General features: G+C 37.1%; 1 protein-coding gene across 50 annotated transcripts in view; it reads left to right on the top strand.

Annotated features, from left to right (window-relative positions):
- mef2d (myocyte enhancer factor 2d) overlaps positions 1-18,798 on the top strand; it is a 122,718-nt gene that overhangs the window by 19,453 nt on the left and 84,467 nt on the right. For 23 of the 50 annotated variants that reach the window (XM_087285141.1, XM_087285130.1, XM_087285117.1 and 20 more), the window contains exon 1: positions 10,705-10,860. The exons of the other annotated variants lie outside the window; for them this stretch is intronic. The gene's annotated coding sequence lies outside the window, so the exon portion shown is untranslated. Of the gene's footprint in view, positions 1-10,704; positions 10,861-18,798 lie in introns of those variants that run through there. 50 annotated transcript variants of the gene reach the window in all.

Here is an 18,798-nt window from a genome sequence, read left to right as displayed (position 1 = left end):
CACAACTGAATCTAAATTGTAGTGTGTGTGTGTATAGTTGCTTGGCCTCAGTAATTGCTGTCTGCAGCTGTATTTCTCGTTATTCTGCTCTTTTACTTGCTGCTGTCTCTTTCTCTCATGGGGCGCTACAGTTCTATGGCAGTACAGCTGTGGTTCTTGTCTAGGGCCATCTGCACACATTGTCTCCTTCGCTCTTGAGGCTCAGTATGGCCGATCTCCGCCATGTTTTAATGGAAGATTGCTGGCTGGCCTCTTCTCATCACAGGAGATGCAGGCAGCAGTATGGAGAGCCGGGAAATATGCCAGAGGAGGAGGAGGAGGGACACGGAGAAGGAAAAAAAAATCCCCTCTTTCTCCTTCCAATGTGACACACTTAGTGTGCGTGTGTATGAGTGTTTGTGAGTGTTTACTCATGTGAATATGCACGCTTCACTCAGATGAAGCTCTGAAAGCAATCGTGCACTTGAAACAACAAGGCTCAGTCGGCCAGTCGGTTCTGGCCAAAGGATATTTATTTGTAGATGTGTATGAAACATTACCTCATGTTAATGTTTGTTTCATGAGGTGGATTTAATTGATTAATGAAATATCTGTTTTTTTTTTTCCAAGTCTCAGTCTCTCTTTTTTCTTATCCCACACGCTTGCTTGCACGTGAATGTTTACGCATCTTTTCCATGATCTGCCTTCAGCAAGGATTTTGTGAATCTTAACTACTACATGTTTTCTTCTGGGGATTACAGCCAATGTTTATATTATTCAAATGCTACATAAGCACTCCTACAGTCCATCTTGAGGGCAGCGCTTTTCTTTCTTTCTTCTTTTGGTTGTCTTCAACTCTGTAAGTCTTTATGAAGTGCTTTAGTGGAATATGTTACAGAGCTTTTTTTTAAAGGCTGGAAGTCTTTAATACGTGTTTTGTGTTGTCTACATTTGAATTGGAATATTTTTAGAGACATTTTTTGAGAGAGTGAAAGAGAGATAGAATTTTAGTCAGAACTGTTTCCTAGTGGTTAGGGGACTGACATGTTAAACTGTGGAGTTTGGTTACAGGGAAAAAAATGGTTACATGATGCTGTTTGTAATGGTTTATGCTCACCGCTTATTCATTCATTCATTTATTTTCTTTTTGACTTAGTACTTTTATTCATCAGGGGTTGCCACAGCGGAATGAATCGCCAACTTATCCAGCTTGTTTTACGCAGCGAATGCCCTTCCAGCCACAACCCAACACTGGGAAACACCTGTCTTTTCTTGCATTCACACTCGTACACTATGGCAAATTTAGCTTATTCGGTTCACCTATACCGCATGTCTTAAGACTGTGGGGGAAAGCAGAGCACCCAGAAACCCACCAGAACACAGGAGAACATGCAGACTCCACACAAAAATGCCAACGTGCCCAGCCAGGCCTCGAATCAGCAACCTTCTTGCTCTGAGGCGATAGAGCTACCCACTGCGCCACTGTAATGCCAGCTCACCACTTATAAGATGGTAATAATCTGATGGTAAAGCTGAATATTTTGCACTCCCGTTTCAGTATCACGTTCATTTAATTTCATATGCTGGTTGGTTCTCCAAAAGCTCTTTCGTATCTACAGATCTTCATAAATGACCTCACAATCTCTTTTTATCAGTTTATGTGTTTTTTTTGACATTTTAGATCATCATCTTGGTCTAATTGAAATTTTATTTATCCCAAAATTCTGGCATTAATTATTTACCCTCATATTCCAAACCTGTAACGCTTTTCATTCATCTTTGGAAAGCGTATTAGTTCAGAATTATTTATTTAATGATATTAAAATAAATGGGTAAAAGATCTAATTAATTCTAATTCCTGTGAGGGTGTCAAAGTCTTTAAAACACTATGAATGAGTAAAAACCTCAGCAGATATTCTGACTCTTAAGTATTTAAGAGTAGTTTTATATTAAAGAGTATTTACGCCATAAGTATTTATTTTTACCTCTGGGTTCACCTTTCATCTGCTTCAGCCAATAGCAGAACAGCAACTACTGGGGAGGTGGGTATAAATATAGTGAGGTCCTATCTGATTGAACGATGTATAAAATAAGTGTAATTTAGCATACATGTCAGCGATATAAGTATATTGCAGTGTTTCCCCTCTACCATTGTTTTAGGGGGATGTTTGGCACCACCTTGAAAGTCAAGTCATTTCATTTTATATATATATATATATATATATATATATATATATATATATATATATATATATATATATATATATATATATGTATATATATGTATATATATATATATAAAGGAAAGATTTTAAGGCTCATCTTATTCTTAATGAGAATACACACACACACACACACACACACACACACACACACACACACACAGAGAGAGATCACAACAGAAATCAAATGATAAAGTTTTTATCACCTAAAGGTCAGATCTGTATTTTCTTTTATCAAACAAAGAAAAGTGCTTCATGTTTTATCTTATTTACAACGTCAACTAGATGAAAATCAGCTGAGCCCAGGGAAAGTAAACAAATCCTGCTTTTTATGCTTGGTTCGCATCAAACACTGAATTATATGTCTGTATTCACGTGAGTAAATTACACAAAATTAATGCAAACGAATAGAAGCTAATTATCACAAGCAATTTATTTACTTTTGTGCGTGTTGTGTGTGTGACCCACGTCATGACGTTATGGCAACGTGTATTCAGCCAAAGCCATTGTATCAATCGCAAAGCTTCTAAAAGATCTCACAGATGCAGTTTGTTGTCATAAGCATTTTCTCTTTCTCTCTCACACACACATACACGCAATGAGTGGCTTCATTTCCATTAACATGTTCTAATAGCCATCAAAAAACAATAATTACTTAATTTACTTTCAAACATTTGTTTCCTTTTAATCTTGACTAAACATAACAGAAAACTATTTTCATTATTGTTTTAATAATTAATATTTAATTATTTTAACTCATTCCGTTATTGTTTTAAGGCTACTTAAAATGGCAAACTTTTTTTATAGAAGTGTTTTGCGGGGCTTCACCTGTAGTTAATTAAACAGTAGAGAGTATAGACAGGTAACCTTGGGGAGCAGAAAGAGGGGAAGGATGGCATATAACATTATAGTGGGAATCGTAATCGGGTCACCTTGAACACCGGAGTGCCATGTACCACAACCCAATTGGCAAAGACAAAAGTTTTAATGGCCCATCTGATTCTTAATGAGAATACACAACAGAAAGCAACTCGGTTTCATGCATAAATTTGATTGACAAATGCAAAGGAATTTTATTTTCATAATAGCATATAAGACAAGGACAGATATAATTATAATGTATTGCGCTAAATAGACAATAAAAAAAATGAGGGCTGGGGGATTTTGTCTAAAATCAAAATATTAATTAATTGAACATTTGAACTCTATTACGATTATTGAACGATTATTTATTTATTTTATGTTTTTGCCCTCATAGTTCACTGACAGGTTTTGTACAGTAAATATGCTTGCATATTACAAGTGAGAGATTTTTGAATGAAGGGTGCACTACTTGATTTTAAAGTAATTAAAGGAAACACACACTATCTACTATCTATCATTATTTATTGAACATCAATGTTGATCAACTGAAATTAAAACACACATTCCCTGAAATAAGACTTTGCCGTCCACCGCCGTCACCGCTACCAATCCGACTAATCACAAAGCTTGTGCCATACGCCATTGTGACGCGTAAGTACATTTTTTTAGAGGTGTGCGGGTATGCGAAAGCTGCGCCGGACTGTACACAAGCTCTTGGCAGAGGTATAATATCATAACAATATAATAAGTTTAAATCATAATTTATCAAGTTTACCTCATTCAAGCGATCTCGGAGCGATTTCTTTGGCGCGGAACAGAGCGCGATTGCCCTATTCACGTATGCCAAACAAACCGCGCTAACTGGGCAAACGAGACAGGTTTCATGATTGTTTGATTGATTTTCATGAACAATATTATGATTTGGTATATTGTGCAGCCTTCAAAAGTTTTATTATTAGTAACAGTTCTTCATGGTACCACCGCTGTCAATTAAGACCTTAGCTGCGTCCAAAATTGCATACTTCCATACTATGTGGTAGTTTTGGTACGTTAAAAAAACATATGCAAGTCGAGTAGTATGTCCGAAATCATAGAATTAAAAGAAACAGCATGGGTTCCACACTACGCTATCCCATAATGCTTCACAAGACAATTCTTGAATGGAAGTAAAGCGATGCAACTGATTTGGGTAAGCCACATGATGATGACAAAATGGTGGATGTAGATGACGTCTGAGTTCCATTCATTCTACTACTGACATTCATACTGTATAGAACGTACTTTTCTAACGCGTGAGTAGTACATTTAAATTCAAATGCAATACCTACTAGTAGGAGTGGTCTGTGATTTTGGACGCAGCCCTTTTTGTTTTTAAGATTGTTTGTGCATATTAGCTGAGTTAAACTTATCAGCAGAGTGAAACATGAAATGAGATAACCCCGGATTGACCTATGGTTAAATAAATGTGCAAATCAGTTTACACAGTCATAATGTCAGCCATAAACAATGTCTGTAATGGGGCATCTCTAACAAAAGATACTCGGGCACAATTTTCTTTTCAAGGACCAATTTACATTTATTAGACAAAAGCTGTTTTCAGTCGCGGAGTAATAATGCATTCCTTCTGAAGCCTGGCATGTCCGACGCACGTGACCCTGTTTCTGTTGCTGCCTGAACATTTTGCTTGCTGCACACACACAGAGAATAGAAACATTTGCTGGGGTTTTCAAAGACGCTGACAGAACAAGGAGACTCGCTGCGTGGAGGAAACGGAGAGGGAGACGGGGAGGCCGAGCCGACATCACAAATACATAAGCTGCGGTAGAGGAAGGGTTTATCTTAGTTCCTGCACGGCACTAACTAACAGGTGTTAGTGTGTGTGTGTGGATGAGAACAAGGGCTGTGTGTTGGGGGTTGAGAGGATGTATAGGGTTAAAGAGGTTGTGCTCTTCCCACCTGTAGCCTGTCAGCTGTTGCCTGTTGAAACGTCAGCTGTTTCTGAGAAGCGCGTGTGTGTTTGAGAGAGAGAGAGTTCCTTTTAGTGTTCAATAGGATGGCAGAATCGGTGTGTGTGTGGGCTGCTTCTCTCTTGTTAAATACCTTTTGGGAATAAGTTTTTTTAACACCAGGGCCCCATCACTCCTCACCTTTGAAAACTGTAGAGACAAGACATCACCTCTTGCTGACTGCTGATGACTCTTTGTTATAGAGTTGAAATGGACGTTTACTCATGTCCTTGAACTCTTCAGACTATGATCGGAGCAGCTCGTGGAAAATGGCATTGACATCTTTTAGGTCTGCATGATATAATGTATGTTTTTTGTAATTCTTGAAAATGGTTGATTTAATTGCTCATGCTCATTTCCATTACTTCTATATTATAATTAGCCTGTCTAAACACTACTAAATTATAAGGGAAACCCATGATAATTTTGCTGTATAAATTGCTGTCAGTTAGAGCTGCACGATTCTGCCTAAAATGAGAATCACAAGTTTTTTGCTTAAAATAAAGATCACGATTTTCTCACGATTCTGTAGATGTAAAATAAAGGTACGGTAAAAACAAACATATGGCACAACATCGATAATAATATTATGTGTAGGTCTACTGGTTTTTATAAATAATTCTATTCTACTTATAATTATGATGTTGAATTATTATGTTTGAGATATATGCTTGCAATCTGTCATATTAGACCATTTTATTCACTGGTAAAATCAGACATTTGCCATTATCAGATTATATTCAACAATATATAGGCTAGAGTAGTTATACTGACACTGTAAACATTCGCTATGAAAGAAAAAACATATCACATGCTTGTCATAATCATAACTCTAAAATGCGATATGATCATTTAAATGAAGTGCACACTTTCGTTATCATTTTGACTGCTAAGTGCTTGTTCATACTTCGCGCGCGGCTCCTAAACGATCACTCTGTTCCACAAACTGAATATTATTTATAACTGTATTACCTGTTATTCGCAACATATGCAGGTTCTGTTCATTAAAGTAGACGCGCGATATAGTCAATTCAATTTGACAATATAGTTTTGTTTATTGGTTATTAACCCTAACATAGATTAATTTTCACATTATCACTTCTGGCAACGTTTTAATATTATGCACAGCAAATGGAAATAAATAAATGCTAAAACAGACAAATAAACATGGTTTGAATCTAAAGAGATTTTATTGTAAAACACATTTACATTCACACTTACATCAAATGTGCTGATAAGAGCAGAGAAATGTAATGTAATTTCAGGTGTAAATGGAGTCATGGAGAATGTCTGTTACAAAATACCTATAGCAACTTGCTTAAACTGGCTAAAGAATACCAATTTCTTGACAACATCTTGTTTTTGCAAGTTTTACACTGACTACCCCAGTTTTTCTTTAAAACAGTTCAATTGTAAATGGTTTGACTGTAAATCTAAACTAAACTCTGGTTAGCTTCACTGATTTGGAATACATCATGGTTTGACACGCGCTTCGGCTTGTGCCCATTTAAGTGTTCTTTGAAGGGTCAGAGGAAATTATTTCATATTGTGGCACCATCTTTTCAAGTGGCAGCTGAAGGACTTGGGAATAGAGAAGCCGGTTGCATTGACTGTTAGGACTCATCAAGCTTCTCTTGACATTTAACCTTTAACTGTATCTGTCTGTCCAGATAGCACGTTTCTCTGAATCGCAGAACATTTTAGATATGACAGCGTGATTCTTTTATAGCATGTTGCTATTATATTAAAGCATAATTTATTTTATTCTTCTCATTGTTCTGTTGGAAATTTCACTGACGGACATCTCAAAAGTACTCTTAGGAAAAAGCTGTTGAAAGTGATATTTGTCTACTGACCTCAAGTCATTTGAATAGGACCGTGCTTGTTCAGTTATTTGGTCTGGTTGGTTAAAAGGCCACAAGCCAGCAGCTGTTCCTGGTATGGAAATGCTTTTTATGACAGTGCTTTTTCTTTGAAATGGGATATGGAAAGACCTGATGGAGTATCTGACGTTTGCTTTCAGCCCACACCTTATACATGGAACTATATTCCTTGAAAAACAATCATCTTCCTGATTTTATGTTAATACTGGACTTTGTGCTTGTATGATGTTTCACAAATAGGGGAAACGAAACTCTCTTCGCTCATATCCTGTGTAAAGTCATCTTTAGTTTATTTTCAGAAGCATTAAAATGAGTTTGCATTGCAATATTGCCACAAGAGAATATAAGAATTAACAAAAGCTGTCATAGTCCAAACACAATTGTAGTAAAAAAACTAAAGCTGATTATTTGCAATTCTTTCTCTACAAAAACAGCAATGATGAGGTAAAAAGTAAAAAGGATCTTAGCAGACTGATGACCAGTCAATGTTTTTGTTATTCTGGCAATTGTATCTTCTTGGCCCTGGTCTGTTGCATTTAAGATGTTTAACAGCCTTCCAGTTTGATGTAGCATAGGGAGGCTTAGATTATCCCTCCAAAACCTGTATCTATGTAAGTTACTCTTCTTGAGAAACCACAGACAGTATCCAATACCAGCTTTTTGACCTGTAACATTTTCACTGACAGTTTGTGATTTGTGCGTAAAACGTTTTTTGTCACTCTCGACATTGCAATTTTACAGGCCCACAGCCTTTGCGTTCCCACACCCTTCAACAGCCCTTCTGAGAGTTTGAGGTCAGGAATGTTGAGGTTCGTTGTTTTTTTGTTGTTTCTGAAGGACTGTAGTTTTGAAAGCAACAGGTCATTGCTACTTGGATCATTTCATTGCCAGTACATTTTTAATGCATCTGAAGTGATAAACCCTCCCAGTATGTGGGACTATATGTGTTTGAAATGCAGCTTACTTCATGACAAATAAAACGAAAATACAGTTAGACATACTTCATCTGCCATGTCGATACTGTCATTTGTGTCTTTTATTGCTTAACTGCCATTTATGATTCCTTCTCCATGGCCTCTATGGGATGTGCTGATTTGGAAATTATGGTTGATACTAATAACTAATAAATCGTTATATTTGGAAACCTTTTGGAAATCTGAAAATTAGAATTTTTTTTAGACCGATTACAAGAGCAAAACGCAATCAAGCTGATTTTATTTTCAAAAAATTTACTGCGGAAAATGAAGAAAAGGTTTTCTGTTATATGTTGCTCATTTGATCCATTGGAATCCATAAGTACTTAAGAATGAAGTCATCAGTATCGCACCAAAATTTGCACTCTGACTGAGTAATGCATTTGAATTAAAACTTACTTAACAATGGTTAGAAACATATTATACATAGTATGAATAATGAGCAGTATTCATGAAATTACAACATGCTACATCCACCTTATTGTCATAATAGCATAACATGTGTTCATTAAGTTGCATCACTTTACTTCCATTTATAATTTTTGGGCTCTTTGTATAGTAAAGTGACCATTGGATCATTTGCACTTTTAGAATATCAGGATTTTGTTTGAAACAGGGATTAAAATTGTTACAATGTTGCTATTTGTTCTTGGTGCGGTTCGCTTTAACAGGGCAGTTTCTAAAATGGACCAAAATAGTTAAAACGAGTCACATGTGAGTAAACTCTCCTCACATTGGTCAGTTCCACGGTTCATTTTTTTAGTCCCGCTCAGCTGTCAAAAGTCCTTATTTATATTTATGAAGATGAGCAATAATTCATTTTGAATAGTGACACCCACAGACATTGTCACTAAATATAAATCAGAAGTAAGACTTTCTCATACATAGACATTGACTTGAATAAAGCATTATAGGTTTTACAGTATAGAGAGAAATAACAGATAAACCAAGACTGCTGTTTAGTCAATTTTCCTAATGGATAAACAGCTCTTTTTAATATTTTAACATTTTTTCGCTTTCGTATTCGACATGAAACGATTATTTACCGGTAGGAATGACTCCCGCCCTACTCATCATTCTTTCTTCAAATAGCCATGCCTGTTACATATCCATAACACACTGTGATATAGTCTGGTTCATTAGTTCATTGCATCGTATTGCTTTCTCACTACAATCATCTGCTCCAGAGCTTGTTTCAATCGAACCGAGAACACCTCATTCAGGCAACTTCAGACTGGTTGTTTTGGCGTGGAACAGAGTGCGATTGCTGGATGCACATATGTTAAACAATTTGCGCTAACTGGGGAAACGCGTCAGGTTCCGAAACAAAAGTCTTGGAGTGAAAGCACTTTAAGTTTTACATCTTCCACATACTTTTTAACTGTTTTTCAAATGTTATAAATTTGAATGTACAGTGGTCCCTCGTTTATTGCTGGAGTTATGTTCTAAAAATTACACGCAATAGGCGAAATCTGCTAAATAAACAGCTTTATTTTTTACTATTATTATAGATGTTTTAAGGCTGTAAAACCCCTCACTGCACACTTAATACACTTTTTTCAGACAGACATTAAAATTTTCACACTTTTGGCTCTTGATTAAACACTCAAACTTTTATAGAAAAATAAGTCCAGTATATTCCAGAAGTCCAGTAAGTTCCAGAATGAAACCAAATAAAAAACCTGTTGTCAGGCGCAAACATTCATCCAGCGTAATGTTCTTTTTTCTGCAGTCACTGATCCACAAAGCAAAAGCAGACTCTATCCTTAAAGGGGTCTTACACTGGATGTGCCGCGCAAATGACAGAGTAACACACACCGGACACGCATATTCGAATGTTATTTCGGATGAAATAATTCAGAAATATGAACAGCGTCCTGAGTCAGGGAACGGTGTGTTCCCCGATGTAAACTTATGTTTACATGGTGCGTCGTGGCGCATCCCCTGTGGACCCCCTTTATGATGGTCCTGCTGCAGACTGTTACAACTCTTCTTGTATCCTTGTTGAAACTCACACTGCTATCGATTGAAGAGTTCTGTTAATTTTGCAAACTAAACACATTCTGTACTGTACAGGAGACACAGAGGAGATTGATTGACAATGGTCTACAGCCAATCAGAACGCAGAACACAATGAGCTGTAAAAAAAAAAAAGCATGTAAAATTGCACAAACAAAAATTCGCCAAACTGCGAGGCCATGAAAGATGAACCACGTTATAACATGGGAACACCGCTATATTATAAAGAGATTTTAGCAATTTTAGACCAAATACATAACTGTGTTTGTTCTGTGCAAGATACTGAGTGACATCGCCCACAACTGGCCTAACGCGCATAATACATTGAATCGTTTTGACAATGTTGTCGCCTATGCGCAAAGTCTTTCTCTACCAGTATCGTTGTCATGTAAATGTACCCTAAATGTAAAAGTAGTGTGCAGCATTTTTTGGAAGACGCTTCGGCGTGGGGTGTCGCCTGCAGCATCTTTGGACCTGAAAACTTGAATTTCCTACAGCTGTGACAGCATAGTTGTCGCAAGGGGGTGTCGGAACAAAAGGTGTGTAGGCAGCTGCCACTACATTTAACACACACATGTACAGGCAGGAGAACAGAGGATCTGACATTGTGACAAGCGTCCCAATCCTGACACCCATCCACCCTCTCAATTACATTCAAAGACACTGATGGATTGAAGGCAGTTGCTAAAGGCATATTAGGGCAAAGGGTGAGGGTGGGGGATCTGAGAGGGGTCTAAGCGCTCTGCATTAGAGGCTCATTGCTGTGCTGGTCTCCACTGTCAGCCAGGCATCGTCACTGGACGAGCTACACTGCAGTCCACTTGGATTTTATTAGTTGCTTCATAGAGTCACCGCTAAAGGAACTTGTGAGGATCATATTGAAAGTCTTTTTGTTCATCTTCACTTATAAGTGGTAAGAAAGAGCTTAATGTAATTCAAGTGTGACGTTAAGAGTTGTTTTATATAGTTTCACACTTCTTTGGTTTCTGCTAAAATAATGGAATGTGACAGAAATAGAGCCCTGTGACGTCCTAAAATAGTTTACTAGTTTGTTTTTCAGATTTGTATATTCCGTAAACGTCACTAAGGGATCAGGTTGACATGAACAATGTGTTGCCTTCAGGGTATTTCCGACCGTTGAAGAGTGGTGTGGTGTGACAGGACCATGTGCTGTACTGCATGACAGCTTCACTCTACACACACAGAGCATTTCACATTTCTGTCTGCCTCTCTCAATCTCTTTCTCTGGCTTTTTCTGCACTCTTGTCACTGTACACGTTGCTTTTGGTATGTTTGAGTAGGAATTCTGTTGGATTTTGTTATGCTGTGTGTGAACTATAAAATAAAAATGTTAAGCAGCTGATTCAACATCAATGATAATAATAAGAAATTGTTTTTCATGAACCAATTGTTAACATATTAGAAAGCATAAAAAAAGTGTGATAATACTTAAAAATATATGATGGCTTGGTTGGTGAGCATGAAACTTTTCAAAGAAATATTGAACAATCTTTAAAAATAAAAAAGGACAGAACTTTTGAGTGGTTGTGTATAATAATGACCCAAACTGATTTTTCATAGATTATTTTTAGTTTTACCACATCAAATCTTATCACTAAAATCCAAAGTCTTTAAATAAATGAGAAATGCCAAATTTGGGATTTTCGCAGTCCAATAGGAGAAATACTGACATTGTTTACTGCTCACTAAAATAATTCTGTGCCATTCTTTAAGTAGATCTATCATTCAAGCATACTAGAATGGTTTAACGAGATGTGATTTTTACACAGTAGATAGTAGATATAGACTTATAATCACAAATGCACCAGTGTTTAGATTGATTTATACTTCTGCGTGGAGTGATCAGCGCATAGCCATGCATTTATACCTCTGTGTGCTGTTTGTGTTGCAATAACACTTAAGAAACACTAGCTGGCAGTAGGTTTTTCTGTTCCTCTGTGTTGATTTTCATTGTGGGTATTGCGGTCTGTACCAAACCGGCCAATAACAGACCTTGTGCTATGCGTTGTTGCGACATGTAGTTACATTTGTTGAGAGGTGCGCGTTGGTGTCAGCCATGGCGAGGGCTATGCGATCGTGCTTAATGCAGAAGTATAAATCTGCCTTTATTTATTTTTATTTTTTTTCAGCTTATTTATAATTTTTTATTAATCGTCATTCATTTTAATACATCAGCCTTTATTTTAATAATGTTTGAATTGGAAAGTTTTTTTAAAAAGTCATAACTAATATTGACGGGAAAATCAATCATTTGTTTAATTTTAGGTGAGTCTTGTTTTAGATTCAGACACAATCTTGGTTTGTAATGTTTTTCACTTGACATGTGTCAATATTACCAGGAACAAAAATATCATTAGGTATGTTTATGGCTGTGAATGGTGTGGCATATCAGGTTGTTGTGTCTCGTTTTCCAGCATAACTTTGCGCTAGTTTCCTTTTCACCTTTGAGCCTTTCTATAGAAACACGAATGACATCTTTTCCTTGTCTGTCTTGTCTTCTGATTGTAATTTTGATATACTACTGAACCAACAAGTTTATCTTTTGTTTCATTGTTAAAAGAAATCTTTTGTGTTGTTGTGTAACCTATCGCTTACAAAAAAAAAAAAAATGTGACGTAGTTATGACGAACTGTCATCAACACACCCTCTTTTCCAATTGTCACATTGATGTCACCAGCGTTATGCTGCAAGGGAAGGTGTGTGTGCTTGCCAAAGACCTTTAGCAGTAAACTGGGGTCATGGTGGGTGAGACGGGTAAGGATTTACCTGACCTGAGAACAGCATGTTAGCTAGCATGTCGGTATTTGCAGACTCATGCAGTAGCCTGAGAGTTTTGCTCTCTGGTCTGTTGGGCCGTGTGGTGGTGCTGTAAACTGACAAGTTTGACCACATTGTCCACACTGATGCTAGAAATGATAAGCCGGGGTAAACAACAGCCTATAGAACTGTAGATAACACACTAAACAGCTATGGTGCACAAGTATTTTGTTTGGCAAATGAGTCTGAAAGAAAAAGACTCAACGACTTTTATGACCTCACTGACACACACAAAAAAGCTTTTTGGAAGGCTGAAATTGGTAACTCAACATTATAGTTTGCTCTCAGAGTTGACGGGACGGACAGCAGGGGTGTGATTCACCAGCTGAAGACCACAGATCCATTACACCCCTCCCCCTGAAATGCTGTCCTTGCAGTGCCGTACCCACCGCCCTCCCCCCACCTCAGGGATTGGGTTACGCTTGTGGTTTGGCAGACATTACGCCACCTATCTCCTCACTCCTGGAGAAGGTCCAATGGCGGCTCTCAGCATGGAAGGCTGTCGTATCATCAGTATATGTTGTGTACTGGACAAACGGCTGTGTTGAATCACAGAAATCATGCGCTGTGGTCAGCAGCCGAGTGGCCATATTGGACAGGGTGAGTTCCTGCCGTGTGGGGAGGTTGAGTCAACAGGCTGGAAATATCCTGCAGTTGGTGCTGGCAGTACAACCCCAAGGTTGGAGTAAATCGCTGAAGGGTCTCACAGGGCTCCAATTTTTTTCCCCCCAGTTTAGCCACAGCTAATGTTTTGAACAGGACTCGCCTCAAATAGAACTAATAAGCATGAGGGTGTCTCCTCAAAACACCTTTGTTGCTCCATGTTGGACCAGCCAAGCTTGTTTCTTGTGTGTGTGGTGTGTTTGTGAGTCATATAGAAGATAATAGTTTTGAGATCCTTCTACTCCAGTACAGTTTTGGGAATTGAGCCTAAAATATAACCGAATCAGCATTAGCGAGCCATTTTGCTCTTATAAAATAAGAGATGCACTGACTAATACTCATTATATGAGATTTACAATTGATAAACTTCCAATGTTAAACGTCAGTGCTGTTTTAGTTAATTTAAATAAAAAATAAAATTCAAGTTAATTTTAATTTGGTGAATGGACTTTTATTTTGAAATACTAAAGATTTTCATTTTGGTTGTCAATTCTTTATAAAGGGTTATGAGCTCCCCCACCCCCCTCTCAATCTCATTTTGACTAAGGTATGTCTTTAAAAACTGAAAGAGTACTGCTGACGATACGAAATAACTTTACCGTCTGAATAAACATAAACAAATGAACATTGATCACACACTTACCAAAGTCGCAGAGTCAGGACAATCAACACCAACTGGAAATGGAAACAAAACCTTCTTTGCGGCACATTTATAAACCAACACTTATGGCCCACGTCTCCGAACAATTCTTCTACTAGTATGAATTATGGTTGGTAATACAACGTAGCATCTCTCTGAAGGTAAAAGGAGTCTTCGAAGCTGTATCATGCATATTAATGATCTTGTTCACAATCGAGCATGCTGAATGGTTCAAACCAAATCTTTCTCATGTCGTCATTTTGTACCGGCCCTTACAGAAAGACTATTTACACGCTGAAATTTACATGATCTCATCGCCGTGACGTTGCTTCAAAAAATCTTTTCAAACCGGAAGAATGAATTTGAACAACGCAAAAACAATAAATTTTTACTGTTTAGCAAAATATATGTGGCCTAATAGTGTTTTTAGCAACATGGGGCATAAATATGATTGTCAACATATCAAAAATGTGTTTTTGTGTTGTGTGACCCTTTAAAGGGCACCTAGGTTACCCCTTTTTTCAGATTTATTATAAATCATTTGTGTCTCCAGAATGTGTCTGTAAAGTTTCAGCTTAAAACACCCATCAGATTTTTTATTATACCTTTTATAAGATTCTGTTTCATACATTTTTGCACTGGGTGGCGCTTTTGCTGTTCTGCGCCTTTAAGACTAGTCCTCCCTGCCCACCGTTTCTACGTGCCTTTCTGTGTGCCTTAATCTCCTCCCTCAGCTGCGTCAGACAACAAACAGACATAAAGGAAGCAAATCTCACATAGAGTTTGTGAGAAATACTACAGTAAGAACTTTACCCATGATTATTTGATGCATTTTCTGTGTTAAGTTACAACGTCAATGTCGTTACAAAGTTCACGCGCACACACAGATACACATACTCAGCATGGACACGATACGCATATACATACAGACAGCGTGTTTAGCTTTGCACTTTCTTTGCTTGCATATGTGGCAGGATACGGATAATCTCCACTGCTGTATGGGTAACTGTTATGTTAATATACAAATAAACCTGTTTTATTGCCACAAAGCGGGATTGAAGCGTCTTCTTTCATAATTGCTCTGACACGCGACTGTGCTGAGGAAGTAATTCTAAAGTAAATCGCTGTAATTCATTACACACGTGCACTGTTTTAAAACATTTTAAACTTGTAAAACTCACTCTTGATCACATTTGATGATTGATGATAGCGAACTGAACAGACCTTTTGATCCCGGTTGCATTGCGCTTGTCTTCTCGTGTTGATCTGATTATACACGCGACTACCAGGACTTGTTACGCAGCTGTCAATCAATTCAGTGGGCCGAACTCCTACGTCAAGTTGTGGTCGGTCTGAAAACCGATCCAGTTAGTCCATGGTTTTTATGTTGTTAAATTGAAAAAAAGGACTTGGTGTGTTTATATCACCCCAATATGATCGCATATATACTATACCAACACATATTTCTGTCCAAACAGCTTGAAAAGTAGATTTTTCACCATAGGTGCCCTTTAACTAATTGGTTTATTGTGAAAAAAGACAAGCATCGGCTGGCATTTTTACATTTAAAAGCTTCAAATAACATCTGATAACTGTAATGGTACCAAAATGTAGTTTATCCCTATCATTAATGTGGCTTATTTCTAAAGCAAAAAGTGAGAGCCACCAAAAAGACTTCAGCTCGATTTATTGATTAGGAATGCTATGAAAAAAATGTTGAAAAATAAGGAAGCTTGTGGCCATCATGTGAAAAGGTTTTGACAGCTCATATGTTTTTTTAAGTTTTCTGCCATGTGCAAACTAAATTATGCACAGTAAGACCAGGATTAGGTATTAGGAAAATTAATTGTGCTCATTTTAATTTCATGATTTGCATTCAAGTTATTTTCTTTGTAGTTTCAGTTTGTACTAACCGCTGACAGTTTTACACCTCCCGTATGTCATTTCCCATGCACCTAAAATGTGTGAAAGTTTTTTTTTTTTTTTCAGAAGATTAATTTGTATAATAAAAATTATATAACAATACAAATAGATGTCCATCTCTAGTGCACTGCAATATTTTAGATTTATTCATCTAATTTCATAGAATTTCATGTTTACTGCTGAAATAAAATCGTAGTTTCCTTTTTGAAGTCAACTTTACACAGCCAAATTGAGCCAGCCCTAAAGCAGGTCTGTGTCAGCTCAGAATTTAGTGTAAAGGATAAATGGTTTGTGTAAAAACACAATTTACTTCTTCAGGTTTGGTTTCTGTTGTGCCTTTCGTGTGTAAAGATTAGAGCTGCACGATATGAGAAAAATCGAACATTGCGATATTTTATTTGTTGATTTCTTTATTTTTATTCTGCCTTATATATTGCGATATGAATACAATTTCACCAGGTGACTGGAATATCTCTATTTGGAAATAATATATCATTTTAGATTGCGAGGATTCTGTAAGAGAGTGCATCTGCAAAAAATGTAATCAACAATCTACATTCATAGATAAATTCAACAATGAAAAAGATGTAAATAAAACAGAGTTTAATGTTTTCCATAGAGTCTTAACACTGTTGACTAATCAATAGATACATTGAATAGTCAAAATGCTAAATAATACTGCATAGTCTAATAGTAAATAGTTTGATAAGAGTAATTGTTATTAATTTGTATTTATTATTCATTGTTTTATTAATTATTAATAATTATTTATTTGTTAATAAAGTTACAAATGGTGCAGTTTCTTAGGCCTGAATGGAATGCTTTTAAAATCCTTACACAGTCACAAGCGTCAAAAAACACTAACAAAATGAAAATTTTGTTGATAATTATTAAATATGATAATAAAAATCTATTATATCTAGACTCCACATTGTAGATCCTGCGATGTGACCAAATGCTCACATTGTGATATCGATGCTGAAACGATATATATTATCAGGGTGTCCGCGGGGTTTAAAAAGTTTTAAAAGTTGATAAATTAAGGTAAAGAAATTTAAGGCTCTTAAAAAAAGTGTTAAATGCAATTTTTTAAAGTATAACATTTTATGTCATTCTTGATTCACAATGTACGGTTGTATGCTAAAGTTTGCCTGGATTAAATCTGTGAATGTCAGGATGCTTCATAGTTTATGAAATCAATGATATCGTGCTAGATTCGACATCATGCTGTTTGTTTACTGCAGTAACCAAGGGAACACCATTATTTTTGCAGTTCTTTAGGCGCCAACCTGCTGAATTAGCTAGAATTAATAGATTTTTATTCAGTACATGAATAATGTTTTAGATTAATTTCCTACATTAGTATTGTGTAAATAAACTGCAAGTTAAAATCTTGTCTGTGTTTCTGGTTGAAAAGTGGTTAGAAGGTCTTAAAATGTATAGAAAGAGTCTTAAAAGGTATTGAATGTCACTCTCTGATTATGCAGCTCTAGTAAAAATGCCTTAATAGTTTGGGTATTTGTAATATTGGTCACTATTCATATCCATTATACTGTTGAAATACGTCAGTCTTCCGCAGCTGCACACTTTGCTTTATCCTTTTGTTTGAAATGGCTTATGTTGGCCCTGGGACAGCTGAGATATTGGCGGCTGTGGTCATGGGGTGTTTTGTATAGCACCAATGTACGGAAACTGTAAATGGCCGAATTAAACAACTCTCTGTCCCAGTCGGTGACCTCCCGCTCTGAGCCGGGAAGGTGATGGATTTCTCAGCACAGCTTTGGATCTGGTCCAAGCCCAGTTCTGGCAAGGTCTCTTATCTCCGAGCCCCAGGCTACTCTGCCTCTAGTTACAGGCAGGGATAACAAAACTGGACTCTCTCACACACACCCCGTGGAGGAGATATGCTTACACACGCATAAACGCTCTCACAGAATACCATATGCCCACACATGGACGAGAGGGCTGCGTGTGCTTTACCCAGCGGAGCTCTGGTACTTCACAGTCCTTATGATGAGGAGCGCCCCAACCCAAACGTGTGGGTCCAAGCTGCTCAGACATGGAGAGTTACTTGATACAGTGAAAGGTCACTCATGTGACTTCTCTTTTTTTTTTCTCGCTCTTCTGGCTCCTGAGCGCATGTGTACTTGGACGTGTTTACACCAAGGTGTTTTTTTCACTTGTTTGCAGGCATGTAAATGTTGTTTTGCTTGTGTTGCACACTGAAGTTGGGTTCCGCAGGATTTCCTCAGTGGTTTAGCAAAGCCACATCTCAAAAAAATTAAAACACCTTCCCTCTGTGTATGTGTGTGGCAGCTGCAGCTTACAACAGCTCACCTTTGTGTACTGATAGCAATGTGAAATGCCTTGCGTGTGTGTGTGTGTGTATGTGTGTGTTTGTGCACAAATGAGAGAATATATTGTACATCAGTTGATTTTCTTGAGCATTATTAGTTTTCAAGATAAGGGTTTTTGGCTGTTGCAGGGCTTCCCCGGTTGAAAATGAAAAAGAATCGATGCGTTATCTGTAACTTACTTTTTCTTTGTTTAGTAGTGTTGTCTGCCAATGTTATTATAGTTACCAAAAAAAAAAAAACTACATTTTTTTATGTTTGCGTTAACTGAAATAAAAAATAAAAATGAGAGTTTAAAAAAAAAAACTAAAACTAAGTAAAACTAGGGATGCTCTGATCAGGATTGTTGCAGCCGATACAGAGTATCAAGTCCTCGTCTTGGTGATCGGCCAATATCGAAAAATTCAATGCGTATCAATCAAGAAAGAGTTGG

This window comes from Danio rerio, chromosome 16, assembly GCF_052040795.2.
Source record: "Danio rerio strain M-AB ecotype USA chromosome 16, GRCz13ab, whole genome shotgun sequence".
Taxonomy (NCBI): Eukaryota; Metazoa; Chordata; class Actinopteri; order Cypriniformes; family Danionidae; genus Danio; species Danio rerio.
The sequence above is the reverse complement of the archived record's forward strand: the minus strand, read 5'-3'. Positions and strand labels throughout refer to the sequence as shown.